The 19838-nt window shown below is 37.2% G+C and overlaps 1 long non-coding RNA gene across 1 annotated transcript; it reads right to left on the bottom strand.

Moving 5' to 3' along the window:
• Positions 1-13513: 13513 nt before the first annotated feature.
• On the bottom strand, positions 13514-16958 carry LOC121863735. The gene is made up of 3 exons (XR_006088448.1): positions 16857-16958; positions 15333-15431; positions 13514-13538 (listed from the first exon to the last, which is right to left on the bottom strand). It is a non-coding gene; the product is annotated as an uncharacterized LOC121863735 (long non-coding RNA).
• Positions 16959-19838: the final 2880 nt, after the last annotated feature.

Below are 19838 nucleotides of genomic sequence, written 5' to 3'. Positions count from 1 at the left end.
AACATGCTATTATTTGCACTAGACAAAACAATTTTAGTACCGGAATCAAATTAGTACATGTGCACTCCAGCTTTGCACTAAGGTCATTTATTTCTATTACGTTTCTTTTAGTATGGTGTGTGCATGTAAATGGATGAAAATAAATGAAGAAATATATGTAAATCTACCCAAAAATGCAGTTGAAAAACTTTTTTATAAAATGTACTACAGTACTGTACACTAATGGACAACAATTTTTTTCTCTTGAACAAAATATATGACGTTTATATTCAAATTATTGGCTGTCTTCATAGGATTCCAGCAATGCAAATTATAATCTCCTAACTTTAGTCTGAGATATTATATAAGATAAAAACTGTAAGCCTAAAACCCTGGCTGGGGGGGAGGGAGGGAGGGAGGGAGGGAGGGAGGGACGGACGGACGGACGGACGGAGCCAGCCAGCCAGTGAGGGGTTGGGGTGGGGGGGGGGTTGAGGTGATAAGTTTGAGCTGAAGGTCTCTGTGTGTTTATTTAACAGTCCTACTAAGCTTCTCTCATTTTAAAATGCCAGTGATATGACCTAGGAGAATATAATTAACATTGCTGGGATTCTTGTAAGATACTGATTTATTTGAATATAAACATGTTGTAATTCGCACTAGACATAACAATTTTAGTACCGTAATCAAATTAGTACAGTGGTCCGTTAACGAAAGCACAATTTTCCAGAAGTTGCCGAACCAAAAATCAGAATCAAACCATTGTTTCAATTTTAAATTGGTTCCAGCTCACCAAGAATTGCCTAAAACAACAAAAAAGGTGTAAAGAACACTTACTTTGAGGTGGTATGTAGAAGGCTCCTGGAGATGATGCTGATGTGAATTTGAAGGAGGGAGGAGGAGAAGGAGAAGAGAAGGAAGTGGAGGAGGAGTACTAAGGTCATTTATTTCAATTACGTTTCTTTTAGTATGGTGTGTGCATGTAAATGGATGAAAGTAAATGAAAATCTATGTAAATCTACCCAAAAATATAGTTGAAAAACTTTTTTATAAAATGTACTACAGTCGTACACTATGTACTACATTTTATATCTTGAGCAAAAAATATGGACAGCTTACAGGGAGTTCTGCTATAGCGTGTTTTGATACGTAATTTGCTCTTGATTTATGAATTGAACAATATTTGTATAACGCTAACGCTTGTTTGCTATAACTGAATTTTTGCTTACTATTTCTCCAATTTTGTGGTATTACTGTGAATATGGTAAAGAAGAATATCTCCAAAGCTCTGATGATAGAATTCGGTGATTATCGTAAAAGAAAAGGATATAACTTGAAGAGAAGCTCAATGTTATCAACCTCAAATCACCCTTCTCCCCATCAAGTTACATTCATATTTTTTCAAGGTAAAGTGTTAAATTTACTGTATGATTTCATTATTAGATATGAATGTAACATTTATTTAGAACAATGCTATCCTTTGTGTTAGGCTAAATACTAAATTTTTCGATTCAGTAATCTGCACCTAACTCTATTTTCTCCATAAGCCCTGTTATTTCTATTACGCAATTTTCTATAACACGATTTTTACAAGAACACAATTATCAGCGTTATAGCAGAACTCTATATTCAAATTAATCTCTGTCTTGCAAGTTTCAGCAATGCAAATTATATTATCCTAACAGTCCAGAGATATTATATAAAATAAACATAAAAGAAATCACCAATCATTTATCTTGAACACAAGGAGGTGGGAAGATGGGGGGAAGTGAGGTGACAATGTCTGGCGTTTGTTTGTTTATTTATTTATTTGAGATATGATTTGACAGTTGTCGCTGAAGGCCTGCGTGTTTATTTATCATTACTTAAGAGTGACTAAGCTCTTCTCATAATTTTCCACCCACACGACCTGGGTGAATATTACACATTGGAGGATTCTTGTAAGATAGTAATTTATTTGAATACCTGTATAAACAAGCTATATTTGCAATAGAAATAACAATTTTAGTACCGTAATCATTTAGTACATGTACAATGAGTTTGCACTTAGGTCCATTGTTACTGTACAATATTGACTAAATTCACTAGATAACGTAAGCCTGGCAGCACAATCTATAAGAATCATAATGCATACATTGACTGTGCCCGCTCTAGGTCCATTTAGGTTCACTACCTCCCATTATTTGAATGTTATTTTTTCCAATTTAAATTTTAATTGTTTATTCCTTGATAGAGGAGCGGGATCCTAGTGCTGTCACTTGGTACCCCTGTACCATAACACCAGAAGCAACTGGCCAGTGTCACAAGTATATACAGTACAGTACAGTCATCCCTTGGTTATAGCGCCTAATTGGAACCCCGTCGATAAAGAAAGTACAGAACCTAGGATTTATTCTAATTGGTTCAGGCACCCAAGACCCAACCCCAAGTTTCCCATTTTATGACCATTTAGACCCACTAAATATATATATAATGTTATGGTAAATATCATAAACACACATAGGCATGGCTAGGTTTATTACAGTGATGGTGCCTCAATACTGTAGTCCACAAAACATGTAGCTATGCTTTTTATTTGGTCCCCATCATACGAGCGTTTCTCTCACATCAGGACGCCTGAGTCCTCCGTTTTCTCTCTTAATCTTAGAGTGCAGAGACTTCACTATACTTAGTTATGCCACAGAATTTGAAATTGCAACCCCAATTGCAACTGGGGTTGCAATTTTGAGGCAACTAGATATGTCTGATTACAGCAAATGTGTAATTGTCAATTTGTAGGTGAAAGATTTTATCCTCAATAGATGTGGGTTAACATTACACTTGGAGGCAAATGTTTAAAAAATAGCCTAAGATAGGAAGCATATTCCTTTAACATATAATATCTGACCAGTATGGGGAGGATGATCGTGTCTCCGTCAGGGGTTGTGGAGTGGTGGTCCAGCAGGAGTCACAGATTTTTTTTTGAGGTATATGCGATCGGACATTGTTCAGTCGGATAACCGTAGCATGACTGTATGTATGTATGTATGTATGTATGTATGTATGTATGTATGTATGTATATATATATATATATATATATATATATATATATATATATATATATATATATATATATATATATATAATATATATATATAATATATATATATATATATATATATATATATATATATATAATATATATATATATATATATATTATATATATATATATATATATCAAGAACTCCCAACAACACAATTGGTTGCATTTATAAAGTTCCTTGCAAGAATGTAATATGTTTTACTTAGGCCAGACAGGTAAAGATCTTGCTAGAATTAAACAACACAAATACAGTGATAGGACAGGCCAGGAATCCAATGCTCTGTTTCTTCATTTGAGGGATAACAAGCATTGCATTGACTGGGATAATGCCTCCTCAATATTACCATGTAATTCAATTGATAGTAGAACATCATAGAATCTAGTCTTATTAAACATATGAAGCATTCAACATGAATTTGAGTAACGGCATGTACAAGCTGGACAATTTGTAATTAAGAAGATTTGTGATCAGGTGAGAAGGCGGGTCACTTGACCATCTGACCTGACCACCCAACGTTGTGTGCTATTTAAAGATTAGTAGGTCATTACCTAATACCTGACCATTGTGGACCTGGTCTCACCCTTCTCTGTATATATACACCTTGATTTGCATTACTCTCTCTAGTCTGCTCACCCCTGAAGATGTGAATTACAGCGCTTGGGAACCGTGTTTTCTTCTTCCTTGTGGTTATCAGCATATATATATATATATATATATATATATATATATATATATATATATATATATATATATATATATATATATATATATATATATATATATATATATATATATATATATATATATATATAATACAAATATATATATATATATATATATATATATATATATATATATATATATATATATATATATATATATATATATATTATATATATATATATATATATATTTGTGTAATAAATGTATGTAATAAGTATGTACAGTAATCTTTTCACTTAAATCTTAATGAAACACTATTTGAATACTGTAGCTGGAGTAACAGTGGAGCTGTCCCACCACGATTGTCTCTTGTGAAGCAAGCTTATAAATTAAAGAAAATACTTGCAGTGTGTTTAATATATTACAGTATGTTATAAATAAATAAATAAACAAATAAATCGGTAAATCCATTTCAAGTAAAATGAAACAATTGTATTCGACACAGACATTAGTTCAGTTAAATAACAGGCGTTTAAGTGAGTCACTAGTGTTTACACTACAGCAACCTGTAACATTTGATGTCATTACTTGAAGTGAATTGGCCTATTTTAAAAACCAAGGATGTTAAAACAGCACTGGTCAATGGATGGTTGATGAGACTACTGGGTCAGTAAGCTCCCAATGGTTAAGTGTCACATTTGGGGACCGGTCTTATACAGCAAATAGGGCTCAAAGCTACTTTTTAAATGGACATTTTGGTCGTCTTATACACCCTACTGCCTTGTACCGAGATATCTGATAAGAGACATGGCTAGCACATGTTTGTGGACTACCCACTATACAGTATCCATATCATCACTTTGTAATAAACCTCGTCATGCCTATGTGTTTCTGATAATTACCATAACATTATATATTTATATATTTAGCGGTTGTACAAACACAAGGCCTCACACATGACATTCAGACTGACAGACTTGACAAGTTTTACCAACCATAAACACAGTTGAAGCTTTAAACATCACTCACAATGGATCTTGAATATTCCAGAAATCAGGCATACCTAAGTTGCCTCAACATTACAACCCCAGTTGCAATATCAAATTCTGTGTCACCACTAAAAAATAATACAGTAGTCCCTGGTGCACTCTAAGATTAAGAAAACAGACGACTCAGGCGGCCTTGAAGTGAGGAAAACGGACTCCTATGGGCACTCAAATAAACATACACATAGCTGTATAATGCAATATTAACCCCTAAATTGGTGTTTAAGAAGGTATATCATAAATTCTTTAATGTACTGTATTGTAAGTGTTTATAAATGTTTATTTTCATTAATAAAAGTGCTTGAATTACTTTTTGGCGGAAAAAATTCCTGAGGAGCATCTCAGTTTTATAATGGATGTCAATGGGAAAATAGGTTTAGCGTTCCGAATTTAACTACGGTCAATTTTCTGGGAAGGAACCCTTCTGTAACGCAGGGGATGCCTGTATATAAGTTAACCCTCACTTTCAGCGGTTAATGTAACCCGGAGTACAGCAGAAAGTGAGGAGCAGCTAAAGTGAATAACATAACATAACATATGGGATTAATTGAAATGGAGTCAGGCCGATCCCAAACTCCACTTTTTGACGACACACAACTATGTTGTAGTAAAATTTTATCTTAACTTTATGATGGTATGAAAAAACAAGTAATATAGAGGTTAGGTTAGGAAAGATAAAGGTTAACATAGGAAAAATAAAAGGTAGGTTAGAAAACTAAAAATTCAGGTGTAACTTCACGGTAGTAGAAGATATGGGTTGGCATCTGGGGATGGAGGCTGGTTCGAGGCAGAGGGCAGATTACTGGCCCTCAGGTGAATCACCATTACTAAGGTGAATCACCATCACTGTCACTACAGTTGTCAGGGCTTCCCGACAAATCCCTCAAAGTCAACTTCACTGTCACTATCACTGGCTTGGGCTGGCTGTGGTGGGTTCTTGGCGAAGAAATCTGTTATGCTTTGCTGACGGCTGGCGTTGATGTTGTCGTGATACACCTTGATGTCCGGCTCCATAGCCTGCACCAGCTGGGTATGGAAGACTTCCTAGCGGTCATTGTCGCCAGGGAAAGGAAGGACTTCATCTTCTCTGCACACTCCATGGCACCCATATCACTATGACTTAAATTGTGTTCTTCGGAACTGGCGCACCTTCTTCCTCCTCTTCACTGACGTGTTCTTCTTCCAACATCTCGCCGCAGTCACTTCAGGATCTCTGATCACCTCCAGGATGTCGTCGTTGGTCTCGGAGAACCTGGAACTGTAACAGTCTGCGCAGCTTCTCTGAGGCCCAGTGCTACTGCAACATTCTGAACCTCACCAGTCACAGATTGACTCTTCCTCTCACCTGGTATTCCATGCAACACATGTCTCCATGCGTGACGAATTGTAGCAATAGACAGCTGATCCCATGACTCCACCAAGAAGTCCACAGCTTTCTTGATGTTAAATACTCTCCAGAATTGTTTGAAGAGTATTTTTGCTGTTCTAACTGTTGATCCTCATCTTCTTCGCTCCTGCTATCGGTGGTGGTGTCACTCAGGTTACGCCAACTCTTCCCTGGTGTTGGTGTAGTCGTTCAGGGCTGGAATTTTTGTTGAGAATGCAGCTTTCACATTGCAAATCAACTCCTGGTCCATGGGCTGGATTAAAGACGTAGTGTTGGGAGGAAGGAAGACCACTTTTACGTTGGGGTGACGATCTAACAGTAGAGGCGAGTGTCCTGGTGCGTTGTCCAGCAACAAAATATTAAATGGACATTCTGTCGCTCACAGAATTTCTTTACATCGGGAACAAAACAGTCATCAAACCAGGAGGACAGTGTAGAGAACATCCATGCCTTACGTGCGGTCAGCCAGTGGACATTTAGCTTGGTCATGTCCATGCTCTTGTAGGCGTCTCGGCTTGCGGGCTGTGTGGATCACCGATAACTTGAGCTTACAGGTACCGGGCATTGGTGGTAAACAGGACGGTGATGCGTTCCTTCTGCATCTTCCGCCCCGAATCTTGCTGGCATTCTTTACAACGAAGGACTTGGAAGGTAGCTTTTTCCAAAGTGGTTCAAAACTCAGGTCCTTCCAGGAAAGGTCCTCTTAATTGCACCATATTGGATCCTACATCTGTGGTGTCTGGGTCTGTTGGAATGGTGCCTGCATCCACTACAATTGCAACAAGGATGTCTAGACCAGGTACTGCACCCTCATTAGAGATATCCTTGGCACTTCACGCTTGGGTTTCTCAAAAGATGTTTAAATAAATTGTTGGGTAATTCCAATATAGTTAACCAAGTGATAACAGGTCATAGACCCCAAACTTCTATGCAATATGAGAAAGCTTGGAAACTTTTTCAATAATTTATCAGGTTAATGACTCCAATCACATTGTCAGAAACAGTGGTGTTAGAATATTTAGATTTCTGTTCAGAGTTAAAGGCCTTCAAGGATAGACAATTGCATCTTATAAATCAGCATTGGTTGACCTCTGGCGTGGGGTTTAATATTACTTTGAACGCAAGAATTTATCAAATGCTCAGATCGTCCTTTTTTCATTCAGAGACCCCCTCGCCTATGAGAATCCCACCTTGGTCCCTAGATAAAGTTACTAAATTTCTTATGGGGCCTAATTACAATATACATCTGAACATGGACACATTGCTCCAGAAGGCAGACTTCCTTCTAGCAATAGCAACAGGTATGAGAATCAGTGAGCTGATTTCGATTTCAATAATCCATCATTATTGGTATTTTCTGAGGAAGATGTCACCCTTTTTCCTCTGGAGATCCTAAGAAAAATGAAAGGGAGGATTTAGAGCTCAACCTATCAGGATAAAACGGCTGATGGATGAGACAAGGGTTCTCTATTATTGTCCCAGTTAGGAATCTTCAAGAATGGTTAACCAGATTCCCTAACTCGCCTCCCCTATGCATTCTCATCACAGGATGGTAAGAAATTGTCTCCTAGTCAAATGACAAAATATTTATCTCAGTTAGTGAGTAAAGCAGACCCTGGCAAGAAATTTTGGCATGACACCAGGAAATATGCAGGTTGTGGCCATCTCTGACATATGAGCCTCAGGCAGATCATAGAAGTGGGGTTTTGTAAATCTCAAAAACCTTTCAAAACAGCTATCTTCATCTATCTCTGAAAGATGCTTATATGTGGTGGTGGTACTGGGGTCCCTCCCCCACCTAGTTAATCTCCACAACCAGGACCTTCTTCTTCCTCATCAGAATAAAGTGAGTATCCTAATTGAGATATGTAGATTGAAATTTACCTTCTGGGTAAATCTTCCAATAATGGAAAATATTCCCAAAAAGTTATAATTATAATCTGGACCAAAGCTAGCGGAGCTTATACTAATGTCACTCTCCCTCTCCACCTCCTGCTCGGGTATTAAGCTAGACCTCGATTCTGGATTGAACCAAAAGCCATTTTTTCTAAAAAAGTTTTGTGATATAGTACAGAATGCTAATGCCACATCCCCGCCTCGAGAGTTGACACTTGTTTAGTGCCTAGGCCAAGAGATGATGGTAGCAATGCGTATGATGGAGGGTGCAGGAGGGGTTTTGAGAATTGCAATTAAATGCCAGGTAGCATGTGTCCTAATATTACGTATTAAGTATTTATTAGATGTTTTAATTACCTGTATGTTGGCCTGAGGAGTTACTAGGTATTTACATACCTTGGTAAAAGCTAGACTTTATTCTGGACTGTATATCACAAAACTGTTTTTAGAAGAAAAAGTGGCTTATTTTTCCGGTCTGGCAGCAAATTCCGAGGATGAAATAAAGCAGAATTTCTGGAAAATTTAGAGAAACTTTTCCTACATCCAGAAAAATTTCTGGATGTGGGATTTTCATGTTTTGAGAGAATTATCTCATTACCTGGAAATCTCATCCCCAAAAGAGCTCTACACCAATAATTTTTCCTTAAATGTTTTGTATCTTATTAATATTCCTGTAATACAGTACAGCTCCTCGGTTAGCAGCGCCTCGGTTAACGAGATTTGGTTAACTTGAGTTACCTCCCATAAGATTCTTAACCCGGTTATGAGCATTCCCTCGATTAGCAATTTCTTCTGAGCCGACCTCAACAAGTTTTTAGAAAGCTTGCATAGCGTTAACCAGCTTTAATGTGATCGCCAATACAGTAATCGGTTCTGGGGCTTAAATTCACCTGTTTTAGTAAATATCAAGTTTATACTATTCAATAATTTTTAAAGTTTAATATTACATTTTTAGTCATTTTAACAATTATTGAACATAATTGAAAATAAAGTGACTAGTTTTATGTTGCGCCATCCAGCCTCTTAACACAGCAAACAAGCCTTAGTCCTCTCTCTGTTGTTTTCACTGGAGGTAACATCTTCATGAGACTCCTCTTCAGCCTAACCCCGTTTTTTTTCTGTGTTTTAAAAGCAAATTGATAGTCATTTTGGAAATATATTTTACATATTGAAAATATATAAGCGCCCAGTACAGTGTTATTTAAAGAAAATATTTATTTACAACAGTTTATAACTAAAAGATCGCGATGTTGACATTGTTTAAGATCAGCATAGAGACCTAAGAGATCCAAGAAAAGCAATTTCCAATCCAAACCAAGCGAAATTATAAAAATACACTGAACAAGGCATTAGAACAAATGCGGCTATGCAGAGGGAATATGGCATGTCGACATCGCTGTGTCGACAATACTTCACACAGAAGACAAATTTAAAAGTGAAAGTGAGACAAATCTACCACAGTATTTAAAAGGAGATCCCTAATTGCAGAAACTGAGAGGTTACTTCTCATCTGGATTAGGGAAAACATATGAAAGGTGATTCAGTTTCTGAATTCATTTGTGAAAGAGGCCAGGGAGATTCTGAACATTTGAGACAGATCAACCTGGTTCTTCAGGCACAGAATTCAGAAGATTTTAAGACCAGCAAAGGCTGGTTTGAAAATTTAAGAAAAAGAAGTGACATTTTCAGTGTTGTTGGAAGCGGTGAAGCTGCTTTAGTGCTGATAAGGAAGGGCAGCAAAAGTTTTTAGTTGAATTCAAAGAACTGATGGAAGAAGAAAATTGTCTTCCACAGCAAGTTTTCAATGTGGACGAAACTGGGCTGTTCTACTGGAAAAAGATGCCCAGAACATTCATCACCAGAGATGAAGCCTCTTTACTGGGCATAAACTCGCAGAAAAGGAGCCGTCTCACTCTATTGCTTGGTGCAATCCTTCAGGATTTCCTACTGAAGCCTATGCTTGTCCACCACTGAAAACCCCAGAGTTCAAGCAGCAGAAAGTGGTAAGAACTAAAGCTTGGAGTTTATTGGAAGTCAACCGTAAGGCATGGAATTTGACAAGACAGCTCTTTAATGAATGGGCTGTTGATGTGTTTTGCCCTTCTGTCCAGAGCTGCCTAACCATAATAAACTCCCTTAAAGGGCTCTTCTCATGGATAATGCTCCTGGTCATGACCCTGAACTTATAGAAATTTGGAGTATCAATTTTGACTTTGTGAAAGTGTTGTTTTTACCAAACACTACATCAATCATACAGCCAATGGACCAGAATGTGATCAGCAACTTCCAAGGAATTGTATATGAAGAAAATGTTTGGGAGGTGTCATCAGGCAGCTTCCAGTGATCCTGAACTAACACTAAGACAGTTTGGAAGATACAATTCAACATCCTGGAGGCTGTTAAATTGATTGTGTCATCATGGCAAAAAGTATCCACTAGATCCCTCAATTCTTCATGGGAAAGCACATGGCCATCAGTAATCCATGATTTTGAGGATTTGAGGAAGAAACAGAGTTGGACAGAGATTGTGTCCATTGGTCAGTCATTGGGCCTTGAAGTGGAGGAGAGAGGATCATGGAAGAGCTTGTGATGTCTCGCCAGAACTTCTCCTGATGACTTGAAGCAACTGGATGAGATATTGCAGGTAAGGCTGACAGTAGTGAGGAGAAGAAATTGAAAGTGATGACCATATGTCAACTAAAGAGTTGAAAGAAGTGATTTACTACTGGGAAGTTCGACTGGCTTCAGCACAGAAGTGGAAAAAAACTGAACTAACTTTGTGTCATGTTGAGACTCAATGAATACCTTCTTTTAAACATAAGTTAATGGTGAGGAGGAGAATTGCCCTGAGCCAATTGACACTTTCTTCAGTAAAAGGTAGAGAACAAAGATGCTATCCTCTGCCTTCCACTTGAAGAGAGAGAGGATGATGCTAGCCCTCAATGTGCTTCAAGAAGGAGAGATGATGTTCATGGTGGGAGAATCTGTCCCAGTCAGGGGTTCCTGACATTTTCTTGGAAGGTGACTCACCTTCCAGAGCAGTAAAAAGCTTCTCCTCCACCTCCTCCTTCTCTTCTCCTTCTCCTCCTCCACCTCCTTCAAATTCATCATCATCATCATCCACAAGCCTTCTACATACCTCAAAGTAAGTGAACTTTCTACCTTTTTGTTGAATTTAGGCAATTTTCGGTGAGCTGGACAATTACCCAAAACCCATTGAAACAATGGTTTTGATTGAGATTTTTCGGTTAATGAGCAACCTGCTGAACGGATTGTGCCTGCTAACCGAGGACCACTGTACCAGGCAAATAAAATTATTGGGTCTTATAAGAAGGTCGTTCAGATTCAGACGGTCCGTCCTCAGAACTATCCTCATGAGTGAAGTGCTTCCCCATGAGTACTGTCAGGGGTGATCTTAGGGGGGGCCATGGCCCCAAGATTTTGGGCTGGCCCCCACTTTTATTCTCAAAATTGTAATTCCAAAACATTCCCAAACCAGGAAGTGAGTCAAGTGACTCAGGCAATGGGCGTGCAGCATGCCAGATGCAGGCATGGGTGAGGAGGTGGAGATCACTGAGAGGGGTGAGAGGAGGAGGCCCAGAGGGAATTGGGAGGCAGATATGCAGGTGGGATCACATCACGGTGATGAACAATACCACCTGTATTTCCACTGAGGAGGGTGACAGACTGACAGTAATTGTTGAATTTGTTGCTAAAACTACCCAGAAGAAAATATTGTCTGCCACAGTGTCACTGTGGGTTTTCTATTTGCTAAGGATATGTTTAGAGAGAACATGTGAGTAATTTTTAACTATAGGAGTAATATTACAATCAGTCAATCTCAATCATTCAGTTCAAGTGGCTGTAGAGCTGAGCTGTACAGTATAAGGTAAAGTATACTGCTACCATCACAGTAACGTGTGAACTGAACCGCACCATTGCCATTTGCCATTGGGTATAATACTAACAGTTGCATGCCGCTACCATGTCTGAAAATGTAAACGTTGTCTCCATAATTCCATTATGTGAAGTGTGAGATCATTCATTTTAGCTGATGTATGTACACACATTGTAAAGACACTGCTATATTTTTCAATGTTTGTTATGTGGTACACCTGCTCTTTATGTGACTATGTGAGCAATAATACAGTTTTAGAGATATGTTCGTCAATACTCCAATGAATCATGATTAGTGGACTAAGAGCGATGCCATTATGCCGCCATATGCTGATTATTTTAGGCTGGAGGCATGAGAGACGCTCACTTCACATTTGTTGATCAAATTGGTGTAATAATGCCAAAACTGCATCTTGCAAGTTGTACACAGGTTTGGTTTTGCCCACCCCCAACATTTACCTTGGCCCCAAAGTGGCCCCACTCTTCCAAAGGCTAGAAACGCCACTGAGTACTGTCACCTCGCCTGGTCCCCGAGATATGCTAGGGACTGTCAGTTGGTTGAAAATGTTCAAAGGAGGGCCACCAGACTGGTACCTGCACTGCACCTCAGCTACCCTGAGAGATTGGAGTGCCTGAACTTGCCTAGCTTATACTACAGACGGGCAAGGAGGGACCTAGTTGAGGTGTATAAGCATCTCAGGGGCACTACTAGCTGGAGTGTCCTGACTTGAGCTGGCGGATCGCCCACAAGGGGTCACAGCTCAAGTCCAGAAAACTGTGAGGGCAAACTTTTTCTGGAGTGAGGGTTGTAAACTTGGAACAATCTACCAGAGAGTGTTGTGACGGCACAGAGTGTGAGCTCTTTCAAGAGAAGACTTGACCAACACTGAGCGGTTCAGGTATATTCAGGTGCATGCCCAGTATTTGCCAACAGTGCATGACCGATCGCCCGGCGGCTAGCGAAATGATCTTTGTGAAGAAGAAATGAAAAGGAAAAGTAATCAGAGACGCGTGACCGACGCCCAAGCGGCTAACGAGACGATCAGCGGCGAAGAGGATAAAAAATAATAATAATTTGATTCATCTTATTTACCAAACCATACTGCATTGGGTAGGTTGAGAACAAAGAAATATATATATATGTGTGTGTGTGTGTGTGTGTGTGTGTGTAGCAAAGCGTATGCAGGCAAGTGCATGTGTGTGTGTGTGTGTGTATGTAATACAATAAAAGGAAACAAAGATGATAAATGTGCCTGAAATGAGTCAATAAAGGAGAAGAGATGAAGAGGATGACAGACAGTGAGTGAACAAAGACAAGAATGTGGCAGTCAACCTCTTACCTTATCTGTGGAGACAGCTTAAGACTACATGTACTACAGTGTTACTTCTAGGTATCATACATTATCATAACTACCACAACTTAAAAAGAAATGTCCATGCCACTCACCAGCCTCCTTGATCCCTGCCCCTGAAGCCCTGTACGACTGTTGCGCCAGACCAGCCAGGTCGACTAACAACAACTGGGATACTGTTATTGATGCTTTATCCTGCACCACTTCCCTCACCAAAGGCATCCAGTGGGATCTGAGTATATAACAAACTCATGTGAATATAAATGAAATGCCTCCTATGACAAGTTCTATAGTGAACTAATAGAGAAGAATGGTACCAAAATATCTTTACATAATACTTATAAGAATATAAGTAAGTATCTTTAGAGAAAGAAATTATCTTTGAAAGAGAATAAGTAAGATTGACATGTATTGATTGTACAGGTTAGAATTTCTCTAGTCCGCAACCTCGACCGTGCCGACCATGGAAATTTCCGGACCATGGAAATTCACCCTTTTCCTGGACAGATGGTGACTTCCACTTCACGTAGCACCACTTTCTGCTTCGTGGTCTCTTTGAAGACATATTGAAGGGTTAAATGTTGTACAGTAGCTTCAAATCATGAAGTTTTTAATTCAACGCTTTTTATTTGGACACACAAAAACACCACATAATTTAAAATTTGACGCGGAATATCGAATTTTGAAGGTTTGAGCGTCCGCCAACGCTTAGGCGCGTAACAATCGTAAACAACGCTATTTCTCTTATGTAAAAAGATTCATTATTGTTCATTACTGAATGCCTTTTTTTATTGAATTAATGTTTATGTGTGCAAATGAGCAATACAATTCAATAATAATACGTAGAATATTAAAACACACGAGGAAATGAGACAGCATTGTTTTCGTTGATTACAAAACCAGTGACTGACTGGTTCTACATATAAAACAAGAAAATAAGAACCTGGTTGTAGCTGTAGTAAAATTATAAAAATTAATATGGCTGTTTGAAGTAATGTTATCTAATGTTAATAAATAGAACAATAAAAGTAGCAAACCATTAATGTTAAAGAAAAATTGAGACTGCAGGCAAGTGCGCATATGAAAACATATCGCTATTACTGTACATAAGAATATGAAAGCAACACTTATTTACTACTCATATATATTGAAGGGTTAAATGTTGTACTCTGTATAGACAAGCAGAGAGAGAGAGAGCAGCCGAACTGCCGGATGTAAACAAACTCTAATTTCAGCGGCTTTGTTGTTTTTTTTATGGGATTAGCCCACCCAGGCACAGGTCACTGACCCACATTGGGGCCTGAGGGGCAAAAATTTAATACCCTGTAATATTAATAATAATGCAGATTAAAAAAATAAAAAAAATAAAAGCTGCCTATCTACCTATTGACAAACTAAAATCGCCCGACGAGTTTCCGAACACAGAATGCCGGACTAGAGGTAAAACCTGTACAAAAAATGTGTGTCCCTACAGTAACACCAAACAATCTCAAAACAGTATCATCATAACTTTCCACACGTTCAAGTTAAGGTAATGAAGATTCAACAGCAGAATTCCAAACTGGTATGCAATTTGACCTTCACATAAAAGAGGTACAGTATTGCCATGTTTCCTACATTACAAGAAATACTAAAATATATGAAAAGGATGGACTGCCTCTAAATTTTTATAAATCATTAATGTACTGGATTCACAAGGAACCTGTACTCTATATGTGAAATATGAATCTGTGCAGCAATAAATTAAAACATGGATGCACAGTAAGATTCTGTAGCAAGCATGCCTCTCACCACTTCCGTGTCCTGGGTTCAATCCCTGGCCTAGCTCAGATATGAGAAGGGTGTTCTCCAGTGTGACCCTGCCAAACTTTACACATTTTCTCTGGATAATCTGGTTTCCTCCTACACTAACACTGGACATTTAAGGTCATAGCAAAGAACATAGAAACCACCTGAATGGCTACTAAGTTGATGAGTTGGCAGAGAATCATCATCAGAGAAAAACCAAGATGAAGAAGGAACTTACTTGAACAACTCTCACAGAGAAGATGGAGTGTGAACGTGATGACTCAAAGTTAATGTGTGTGGTGGCTACCTTCCGGCGCCTCTGGCCCTTAACCATTACCTGGAAATCAAACAGCACAATACTTCTACTCATGATACAGTAGTACAATTTTAATACTACTTTATACATTCAACAAAAATAGAATGAAGAATCATCATACAGTGGTCCCTCGGTTAACGAGCACAATCCGTTCTAGAAGGTTGCTCGTTAACCGAAAACTCGTTAACCGAAACCATTGTTTCAATGGGTTTTTGGGTACAGTGGGGTATGCTATAACGAACGGATCATACTACGAATATTCCTATAACGAACGGCTTTACCTATAAATTGAGAATGCTATAAACGAACGAAACTCCTACAACGAACATTATTTAAAAAATTTTTTTTTTTTTTTTTTTTTTTTTACTAATTTATTGTTTTTTTATTACAAGTATTAATGATACTCTTTATTTCAGGGGTTTAAATGCATATTAATGCACTTTTTTACAATTTTTACAATTTTATATTATATTTTTCAGTGTTAAGTGGTTGTATTTGGGGGCCTGGAACGGATTAATCCTATAACAAACGAATGCTATAACGAACAAGGTTCTAGAACCAATTAGATTTGTTATAGCATACCCCCACTGTAATTGGTTCCAGCTCACTGAAAATTACCTAAATTCAACAAAAAAGGTAGAAAAGTACACTTACTTTGAGGTGTGTATGTAGAAGGCTCGTGGATGATGATGATGGGAATTAGAATGGGGGTGGAGGAGAAGGGAGAAGAGAAGGCATTGGGGTGGAAGAGAAGTCACCCCATGGTGCCATTTCACCCATAAAATTTTAGTTCTCTTGGTGTAATTCAAGATTATTTTCTTTAAATCAACACTGGACTGCATTATATAGTGTCAATATGTAAAATAAATTTCAAAAAGACCAATAATTTGCTTGTAAACACAGAAAAAAGCATTTAGTTGAAGAGAGTCTCAAGCAAGATGTTATCTCCACTGAAAAGACACAAAGACTGACGCCTGTATGCTGTGTTGGCAGGCTGGATGGCGTGCCACAAACTAGTGACCCTACCTTCAATTATGTTCAATAATTGTTTAAATAACTAAAAAATCAATATTAAACTTTTAAAATTATTGAATAGTATAAACTTCTTGATATTTACTAAAAGGGTAAGGAATATGAGCCCTAGAACCGATTACTGTATTGGCGGACTAATACTACAGCTGGTGGACAGCCAAATGCAAGCTAAAACATGTGGAGGTCGGCTCGTAAGAAACTTGTTAATCGAGGGATTGCTCATTAACCGAAGTTAAGAATCTTTTGGAAGGTAACTCGTTAACCGAAATCTCATTAACCGAAGTGCTCGTTAGCCGAGGGACCACTGTACTGCATACATGATTTAAAATTATGAAAAGATTTCAAAATTATTTTTAACACATTTTATCTTCCAAACAAAATAATGCCCTGAAAGCAGATTAAAAGTCCACTAACCTCCAAGGCTTCTTCTGGAGTGGTAACTTCCACTTCTGTACATCCATGAACATACATGCTGTGGCTGGCATCCTCACGAAGCAGCTTGGTCTGGAAGCCCCTAGGAAGAAAATGAACAAAATCCATGAATGTGGCCATAAATTTTGAGTTTACACTCAAGAAATTCACAGTTAACAACAAGGCTCAAGTATTAACCCACTAACTGATAAGGAAATTATGTCTACTACTTTTATGAAAAAGAGCATCAGTCCACGTGAACATAATACAAAGTTTTGAAAAAAATAACATTTCCAACAGTACTGTAATCTTTTAGTGAGGGCTATACAGTACTGATTACAGTATTGTATTTTCTGTTTAGTGGATATTCTTGCTTGATCTTTCTTGAGGATCACATACAAGGCGGCCACTTATAGACAGCAAATGTTTCCATTTCCAGGATCAAATGAGAATTCCACTTTCTTTCAGCTTGTATTTATGATGAGCTTTACAAGGACATTCTCCAAAAGCAGACTTTTTATCACATCACCAAACTAATACCGTATACCTCGGCCTATAAGGCGGCGGGGTGCATAAGACGGCCCCCCAAATTTCCATTTAAAAAGTAGCTTTTGAGCTCTATTCGCTGTATAAGACTGGTACTCCAAATGAGACACTTACCCACTGACCCAGTAGTCCTTTACCAACCATCCTTGGTTTTTTAAAATAAGGCCAATTCACTTCAAGTAATGTCATCAAATGTTACCCGCTGGTGTAGTGTAAACACTAGTGACGTCACTTAAGCGTCTGCTATTTACCGGTAACTGGAACTAATGTCGGTGTCGAGTGAAATTTTTCTATTTACTTGAAATGGATTTACCAATTTATTTGTTTATTTATTTATTTATAATATACTGTAACATATTAAACACACTGCAAGTATTTTCTTTAATTTATACGCTTGCTTCACACGAGACGATCGGTGGTGGGAGTGTTCCCTCGTCTCGGTGGTGTGGCTGTGTTCCGACTATTTATACAACATGTAGTTCAACAGCAACCACCGTATTCTAATTGTGGTGTTTCATTAGGATTTGAGTGAAAAAGGTTACCAGTATGTACTTACTACATACATTTAAAAGTAGCTTTTGAGCTCTATTACGCTGTATAAGACTGGTACTCCAAATGAGACACTTACCCACTGGCCCATTAGTCCTTTACCAGCATCACGGTTTTTTTAAAATAATAAGGCCAATTCACTTCAAGTAATGTCCATCAAATATGCCGCTGATTGTAGTGTACACTAGTAGCGTCATAGCGTCTACTATTTACCGGTAACTGGAACTAATAAATTAATACAGTGAAATTTTTCTATTTACTTGAAATGGATTTACCAATTTATTTGTTTATTTATTTATTTATAATATACTGTAACATATTAAACACACTGCAAGTACTTTCTTTAATTTATCGCTTAGCACCACACAAAAGCGATCGATTGGTGAAAGTGTTCCTAAATCTCGATGGTGAGACTGTGTTCCCACTATTAACCTAACAATAACCACACATTATTCTAATTATTAATTGTTTCATTAGGATTTGGTGAAAAAAGATTATGTACTTACTACATCATTTATGACACAAAATATATATATATATATATATATATATATATATATATATATATATATATATATATATATATATATATATATATATATATATATATATATATATATATATATATATATATATATATATATATATATATATATATATATATATATATATATATATATATATATATATATATATATATATATATATATATATATATATATATATATATATATATATATATATATATATATATATATATATATATATATATATATATATATATATATACAACAAAATATATGTACAAAAATAAATGTTAAATGAATTATTTATGGTGCATTAGGGTACTGGTCACTTAGACACAAAGACGACTATAAATAGCTTCTTTATCTCCCTCCATCTCACCTCTGAGCCAGAGGGAAGGGCGTGGTAAATAACATTTGTTTGCTTATTTTCCATTTATTTGAAATAGATTTACCTAATTATTTGTTTATTTGTTTAAAAATCATTTACTGAATATTCTATGTAAAAAATAAATTTTAAATTAATTATTTATAGGAGATAAATATTATGATCAGTAAATATATGGTATTACTGGCCACTTCAGACACAAAGACGGATAAAAATAGCCCATCTCCCTCTTCTACAGCTGCCAATGGAAGCGTCTTGGTAATTAAATTTGATGTTTATTTTCATTGTTTGTCTAATTTATCATGTATCAAAGTAATATTACTAAAATTTGTAGGTAGTAGGCAGCTACCAAACAGGGAGATACTACTGCCTGGGAAGATATTGGAAGCATAATGTGTTGTCTAATGGTAGACCCTGCTGCTATATGGCATCAATGTGACCAAGTCCCGTTCAGCGCTGACCTGACTTTTCTGCTCATTACACACAATTGCAGTTTCAATTCTTCTAACTTTGACAACACAACATACATACAGTATATTATTTCTCACTTTTGATCTTTTTTACTTTTTGTATTTATTTATGGTTAGTTACTTAAAATAAGGCCAATTCATTTCAAGTAATGGCATCAAATGTTACCAGCTGGTGTAGTGTAAACACTAGTGACGCCACTTAAGCGCCTGTATTAACTGTCGGTAGTTTCAAGAATTAATGCAGTCATTTACTGAATATTCCTTGAAAAAATTTTTAAATTAATTATTTATAGGAGATAGGTATTATTATCAGTAAATATACCGATATGCATTACTGACCACCTCCACGTGCAATAGCCCAACTCCGTCGCTTCTCTTGTCTCCTCACTGGCAAATGGTGGGGGGTGGGGAGGTGTGTGATGATAGCTGTGTTTATTACAGGGGTACAATGTTCTTTTATGGTATGTTAGACAGGTTTATAATACATTTTTATTATTTTAATATACCG

The sequence above is a fragment of the Homarus americanus genome, unplaced genomic scaffold, assembly GCF_018991925.1.
Source record: "Homarus americanus isolate GMGI-L3 unplaced genomic scaffold, GMGI_Hamer_2.0 scaffold40248, whole genome shotgun sequence".
In the NCBI taxonomy this organism is placed as follows: Eukaryota; Metazoa; Arthropoda; class Malacostraca; order Decapoda; family Nephropidae; genus Homarus; species Homarus americanus.
Note: the sequence above shows the minus strand (reverse complement) of the source record. Positions and strands in the feature narration are given on the sequence as shown.